Raw genomic sequence first — 8746 nt, forward strand, 5'->3', positions numbered from 1 at the left:
CCACCAACACTGCTAGTTAATGGCATACCACTCCATAATAACTTGTATCTTGCTGCTTACCCACATATTCGGCAATATCAGGAGTGGTTTCCTGTTTACCAAAGGCATACCACTCCTGATCAAGCGACATATCAGCAAGCAGTGGCATATGCCAGTAAAAGGTGGCATATGCCAGTAAGCAGTGGCATATGCCAATTAGAAGCAGTATCCCATTTGTAAGCTGGTGATCATTGGTAGTTGCTGTTAATGACAGTTGTGTGGCCATGTTGGTCCAGTGTTTGTTCAAATCCAGCCTCACAAACAATATTATCAGGTTTTTGTTTTTTTTTCAAGTTGACACTACATGTCATTTTATGAATCTGGTTTTATGATTTCAGCTGTTTATGTGTAAATTGTCAGTTTTCTGAATATTTGATGTTTGAATATATTATCCTCAGAACTCTGTGGAAAGACCAGTAGAGTTCATAGGATAGTGGTTAAGGTACTGACTATGAACCTTACAATCAAGGGTTCAAGACTAGCTTGAAACCAAACTACTTACTCTCTCATCTCCATGCATTTCTTTGCCTATTACATGCAGAATGTAGCTGATGTTTAGCATTGGTTGTTGCCACTATATCTACTGTTCACATGTTGGTCTAGTGGTCTATACACAGGACATATAGACCTTAGGTCACTAGTTCAAACCTCGCATTACACACCTTTATTTATTCTTCATCATGCCGCCTGTGTTCCACCAACACTGCTAGTTAATGGCATACCACTCCATAATAACTTGTATCTTGCTGCTTACCCACATATTCGGCAATATCAGGAGTGGTTTCCTGTTTACCAAAGGCATACCACTCCTGATCAAGCGACATATCAGCAAGCAGTGGCATATGCCAGTAAAAGGTGGCATATGCCAGTAAGCAGTGGCATATGCCAATTAGAAGCAGTATCCCATTTGTAAGCTGGTGATCATTGGTAGTTGCTGTTAATGACAGTTGTGTGGCCATGTTGGTCCAGTGTTTGTTCAAATCCAGCCTCACAAACAATATTATCAGGTTTTTGTTTTTTTTTCAAGTTGACACTACATGTCATTTTATGAATCTGGTTTTATGATTTCAGCTGTTTATGTGTAAATTGTCAGTTTTCTGAATATTTGATGTTTGAATATATTATCCTCAGAACTCTGTTGAAAGACCAGTAGAGTTCATAGGGTAGTGGTTAAGGTACTGACTATGAACCTTACAATCAAGGGTTCACAACTAGCTTGAAACCAAACTACTTGCTCTCTCATCTCCATGCATTTCTTTGCCTATTACATGCAGAATGTAGCTGATGTTTAGCATTGGTTGTTGCCACTATATCTACTGTTCACATGTTGGTCTAGTGGTCTATACACAGGACATATAGACCTTAGGTCACTAGTTCAAACCTCGCATTACACACCTTTATTTATTCTTCATCATGCCGCCTGTGTTCCACCAACACTGCTAGTTAATGGCATACCACTCCATAATAACTTGTATCTTGCTGCTTACCCACATATTCGGCAATATCAGGAGTGGTTTCCTGTTTACCAAAGGCATACCACTCCTGATCAAGCGACATATCAGCAAGCAGTGGCATATGCCAGTAAAAGGTGGCATATGCCAGTAAGCAGTGGCATATGCCAATTAGAAGCAGTATCCCATTTGTAAGCTGGTGATCATTGGTAGTTGCTGTTAATGACAGTTGTGTGGCCATGTTGGTCCAGTGTTTGTTCAAATCCAGCCTCACAAACAATATTATCAGGTTTTTGTTTTTTTTTCAAGTTGACACTACATGTCATTTTATGAATCTGGTTTTATGATTTCAGCTGTTTATGTGTAAATTGTCAGTTTTCTGAATATTTGATGTTTGAATATATTATCCTCAGAACTCTGTTGAAAGACCAGTAGAGTTCATAGGATAGTGGTTAAGGTACTGACTATGAACCTTACAATCAAGGGTTCAAGACTAGCTTGAAACCAAACTACTTACTCTCTCATCTCCATGCATTTCTTTGCCTATTACATGCAGAATGTAGCTGATGTTTAGCATTGGTTGTTGCCACTATATCTACTGTTCACATGTTGGTCTAGTGGTCTATACACAAGACATATGGACCTTAGGTCACTAGTTCAAACCTCGCATTACACACCTTTATTTATTCTTCATCATGCCGCCTGTGTTCCACCAACACTGCTAGTTAATGGCATACCACTCCATAATAACTTGTATCTTGCTGCTTACCCACATATTCGGCAATATCAGGAGTGGTTTCCTGTTTACCAAAGGCATACCACTCCTGATCAAGCGACATATCAGCAAGCAGTGGCATATGCCAGTAAAAGGTGGCATATGCCAGTAAGCAGTGGCATATGCCAATTAGAAGCAGTATCCCATTTGTAAGCTGGTGATCATTGGTAGTTGCTGTTAATGACAGTTGTGTGGCCATGTTGGTCCAGTGTTTGTTCAAATCCAGCCTCACAAACAATATTATCAGGTTTTTGTTTTTTTTTCAAGTTGACACTACATGTCATTTTATGAATCTGGTTTTGTGATTTCAGCTGTTTATGTGTAAATTGTCAGTTTTCTGAATATTTGATGTTTGAATATATTATCCTCAGAACTCTGTGGAAAGACCAGTAGAGTTCATAGGGTAGTGGTTAAGGTACAGACTATGAACCTTACAATCAAGGGTTCAAGACTAGCTTGAAACCAAACTACTTACTCTCTCATCTCCATGCATTTCTTTGCCTATTACATGCAGAATGTAGCTGATGTTTAGCATTGGTTGTTGCCACTATATCTACTGTTCACATGTTGGTCTAGTGGTCTATACACAGGACATATAGACCTTAGGTCACTAGTTCAAACCTCGCATTACACACCTTTATTTATTCTTCATCATGCCGCCTGTGTTCCACCAACACTGCTAGTTAATGGCATACCACTCCATAATAACTTGTATCTTGCTGCTTACCCACATATTCGGCAATATCAGGAGTGGTTTCCTGTTTACCAAAGGCATACCACTCCTGATCAAGCGACATGTCAGCAAGCAGTGGCATATGCCAGTAAACGGTGGCATATGCCAGTAAGCAGTGGCATATGCCAATTAGAAGCAGTATCCCATTTGTCAGTTGCTATCAGTGATTTTTGTGTTGTCATGTTGGTGGTCAAAACACAGAATGCTGACAGGAAGTTCATATGTTCATATGCACCTTTGCAAGCATTATTGTCAGGTTTCTCCAAATTGATCCACTCCAAATCAAGCCAGTAAGCAGCTTACTGGCATATGCCACCTTTTACTGTCATATGCCGCTTGAGCCATTGGTGAAGAGGAAAACGCTCCTGATGGAGCAGAATATGTTGGTAAGCAGCAGCATGGATTAATTTCAATATTATTGAATCCAACAGTGTTCTGAGGAAAATAATGCAGAACATGTTCAAATATTCACCAAACACATTTACAAATAAACAGCTGAAATCACAAAACCAGGTTTATAAAATGACATGTAGTGTCAACTTTAAAAAAAAGAGAAAAAAAAAAGATAATTATGTTTCAAGGCTGAATTTGGACAAACTCCGGACCAACATGACCACACAGCTTTCACTGACAGCAACTAACAATGATCATCAGCTTACAAATGGGATACTGCTTCTAATTGGCATATGCCAGTAAGCAGTGGCATATGCCACCTTTTACTGGCATATGCCGCTTGAGTGGTTTGCCATTGGTAAAGAGGAAAACGCTCCTGATGGAGCAGAATACGTTGGTAAGCAGCAGCATGGATTAATTTCAATATTATTGAATCCAACAGAGTTCTGAGGAAAATAATGCGGAACATGTTCAAATATTTACCAAACACATTTACACATAAACAGCTGAAATCACAAAACCAGGTTTATAAAATAACAGGACCAACATGACCACAGAACTGTCACTGACAGCAACTAACAATGATCATCAGCTTACAAATGGGATACTGCTTCTAATTGGCATATGCCATTGCTTACTGGCATATGCCACCATTTACTGGCATATGCCGCTTGAGTGTTATGCTATTGGTAAACAGGAAAACGTTGATAAGCAGAATATGTTGGTAAGCAGCAACATGGATTAATTTAAATATTATGGAATCGAACAGTGTTCTGAGGAAAATAATGCGGAACATATTCAAATATTCACCAAACACATTTACAAATAAACAGCTGAAATCACAAAACCAGGTTTATAAAATGACATGTATTGTCAACTTTAAAAAAACACACAAAAAAATGATAATAATGTTTGCAAGGCTGAATTTGAACAAACACTGGACCAACATGACCATACAACGTTCACTGACAGCAACTAACAATGATCATCAGCTTACAAATGGGATACTGCTTCTAATTGGCATATGCCAGTAAGCAGGCATATGCCAGTAAAAGGTGGCATATGCCGCTTGAGTGGTTTGCCATTGGTAAAGAGGAAAACGCTCCTGATGGAGCAGAATACGTTGGTAAGCAGCAGCATGGATTAATTTCAATATTATTGAATCCAACAGAGTTCTGAGGAAAATAATGTGGAACATGTTCAAATATTTACCAAACACATTTACACATAAACAGCTGAAATCACAAAACCAGGTTTATAAAATGACATGTAGTGTCAACTTGAAAAAAAACACACAAAAAAACTGATAATAATGTTTGCAAAGCTGAATTTGAACAAACACTGGACCAACATGACCACAGAACTGTCGCTGACAGCAACTAACAATGACCATCAGCTTACAAATGGGATACTGCTTCTAATTGGCATATGCCATTGCTTACTGGCATATGCCACCTTTTACTGGCATATGCCGCTTGAGTGTTATGCTATTGGTAAATAGGAAAACGTTGATAAGCAGAATATGTTGGTAAGCAGCAACATGGATTAATTTAAAATATTATTGAATCCAACAGTGTTCTGAGGAAAATAATGTGGAACATGTTCAAATATTCACCAAACACATTTACAAATAAACAGCTGAAATCACAAAACCAGGTTTATAAAATGACATGTAGTGTCAACTTTAAAAAAACACACAAAAAAATGATAATAATGTTTGCAAGGCTGAATTTGAACAAACACTGGACCAACACGACCACACAGCTTTCACTGACAGCAACTTACAATGATCATCAGCTTACAAATGGGATACTGCTTCTAAATCATTATTTGAACATGTTCCGCATTATTTTCCTCAGAACTCTGTTGGATTCAATAATATTGAAATTAATCCATGCTGCTGCTTACCAACGTATTCTGCTCCATCAGGAGCGTTTCCTCTTTACCAATGGCAAACCACTCAAGCGGCATATGCCAGTAAAAGTTGGCATATGCCAGTAAGCAGTGGCATATGCCAATTAGAATGCCGCTTGAGTGGTTTGCCATTGGTAAAGAGGAAACGCTCCTGATGGAGCAGAATACGTTGGTAAGCAGCAGCATGGATTAATTTCAATATTATTGAATCCAACAGAGTTCTGAGGAAAATAATGCGGAACATGTTCAAATATTTACCAAACACATATGCCACATAAACAGCTGAAATCACAAAACCAGGTTTATAAAATGACATGTAGTGTCAACTTGAAAAAAAACACACAAAAAAACTGATAATAATGTTTGCAAAGCTGAATTTGAACAAACACTGGACCAACATGACCACAGAACTGTCACTGACAGCAACTAACAATGACCATCAGCTTACAAATGGGATACTGCTTCTAATTGGCATATGCCATTGCTTACTGGCATATGCCACCTTTTACTGGCATATGCCGCTTGAGTGTTATGCTATTGGTAAATAGGAAAACGTTGGTAAACAGAATCTGGATTAATCCCAATATTATTGTATCCAACAGAGTTCTGAGGAAAATAATGCGGAACATGTTCAAATATGTACCAAACACATTAACACATATGCCACTTGAGTGGCTCACTAGTAGTGTTGGTGGGACACAAACAGCATAATAAAAAATGTGGTGCCATGCCAGATTTCAACAGGTGACCTTGAGGTTGGAAGGTTCTGTGTTGAGACCACTACAACAATATATGAACACACTATCAATGGCAGATACTGATACTAAACATCAGCTTAGTTCTGCAGATAATTAGCAAAGAAGAGCATTGAGGTGAAATGGACGGAATGAGTTGATAATGTGTAATAATTAAACCAGCATTATGTTTGGTATCCACTCGGTCTTGAATCCATGACAGCAGGAGTTTCAGGAGTTTATTCACCAAACTGACAAAGTTACACATGAACAGCTGAAATCACAATATCATGTGTATAAAATGACATGTAGTGTCAACGTCAAATGAAACATGATAATAATGTTTGCAAGGCTGGATTTGGACAACACCTTCCTGTGTTTAGACCACTGGACCACCATGACAACACAACCATCCATCAGCTTGCAAACAGTATGCCAAGTCACTGCCATATGCCGCTTCTTACTGGCATATGCCACTGCTTGCATATGTCGCTTGATCAGGAGTGATATGCCATTGGTAAACAGTAAACGACTCCTGATGGATCAGATTATGTTGGTAAGCAGCAGCATACAACTTGTGATGGTGTGGCTACTAGCAGTGTTGGTGGAACACAGGCGGCATTATAAAGAAAATTTTGAGGCCATGTTGGATTTGAACTTGTGATTTAAGGTCTACAGGGCATGTGCACAGACCACTACACTAACATGTGAACAGAATGTTTTGGCAACAACTGATACTAAACATCAGCTACATTCTAAATATATTTGGCAAAGAAGTGCATTGTCACAGACAACAAGTTGGTTTCCAAGTGGTCTTGAACCAATGATTATAAGGTTGTTCAACAGTGTCTTAACCACTACGCTATCAGTTCTACAGGTCTTTGAGGCTGCTGTTTGTTATCATAACCATATTGAACCTTATGAGTTCTGAGGAAAATAATGCAGAACATGTTCAAATATTCACCAAACTGACACATTTACACATAAACAGCTGAAATCACAATATGAGGTTCATAAAATGACATGTACTGTCAACTTTGAAAACAAAAAAAATGAATGAATGAGTGTTTTATTTCATATGAATGACAGACATACAGACGAAAAGGATAGGTAAGAAACCAAGGCAAAATAAAATGATAACACATAATATGCAAGGCTGGATTTGAACACATGACCTTCCTGTCAGCAGTCTGTGTATAGACCACTGGCCCAACATAACAACACAAACAACACTGCATTTGCATTTGGCATATGCCACTACTTACTGGCATATGCCGCTTCTTACTGGCATATGGCGCTATTTGCATAAGTGACTTGATACGGACTGGTATGCTGTATGCTGTTGGCAAACAGGAAACAACTATGTGGTAAGCAGCAGCATGGCACATATGATGGATAAGCATACCATTTACTGAGCAGTGTTAGTGAAACATAATAAACAACTTGGCTGACAACAACTGATACTAAATATCAGCATATAATCAGCAAGATAGCACATTAAGGTTAGTGTATCTTTTGGCTGGCACTGGGTGTTGAACCCATGATTGTACAATTCCTACTCGGCATCTTAACCACTACACTACCAGCTCAGCATGCTAAAGCCATTTGTTTGCTTTCATGACCTTAAGATTTAAGAGTTCTGAGGAAAATAATGCGGACCATGTTCAAATATTCATTTATAAAATGACATGTAGTGTCAACTTGAAAAAAAACACACAAAAAAACTGATAATAATGTTTGCAAGGCTGGATTTGAACAAACACTGGACCAACATGACCACACAACTGTCACTGACAGCAACTAACAATGATCATCAGCTTACAAATGGGATACTGCTTCTAATTGGCATATACCACTGCTTACTGGCATATGCCACCTTTAACTGGCATATGCCGCTTGAGTGGTATGCCATTGGTAAAGATGAAAACGCTGCATTATAAAGAAATAAAATGGGCCATGCTGGATTTGAACTTGTGACTTAAGGTCTATATAGCATGTGTATAGACCACTACACTAACATGTGAACAGAATGTTTTGGCAACAACTGATATTAAATATCAGCTACATTCTAAATATATTTGGCAAAGAAGTGCACTGTCACAGAGAGCAATTTGGTTTCCAAGTGGTCTTGAACCAATGATTACAAGGTTGTTAGACAGTGTCTTAACCACTACCCTATCAATTCTACAGGTCTTTGCAGCTGTTGTTTATATATAATATAACCATATTGAACCTTCAATATAATGAAATCCAATAGAGTTCTGAGGAAAATAATTAAGAACATGTTCAAATATTCACCAAACTGACACATTTACACATACACAGCTGAAATCACAATATCAGGCTTATAACACTGACAGCAACTGACAAATAATATCAGCTTACAAAAGGGCCACTTTTAACTGGCATATGCCACTGCTTACTGGCTTATGCCACCATTTACTGGCATATGCAACTTGAGTGGTATGCCAGAGGAAAACGCTCCTGATGGAGCAGAATATGTTGGTAAGCAGCAGCATGGATTAATTTCAATATTATTGAATCCAACAGAGTTCTGAGGAAAATAATGCGGAAAATGTTCAAATATTGACATAAAGTGCTTCTTACTGGCATATGCTGGCTGCTTGCTAACAAGTTGCTTGATCAGGAGTGATATGCCTTTAGTAAACAGGAAAGCCACTCCTGATGGAACAGAATATGTTGGTAA

Source organism: Pagrus major, chromosome 21 (genome assembly GCF_040436345.1).
Source record: "Pagrus major chromosome 21, Pma_NU_1.0".
Taxonomy (NCBI): Eukaryota; Metazoa; Chordata; class Actinopteri; order Spariformes; family Sparidae; genus Pagrus; species Pagrus major.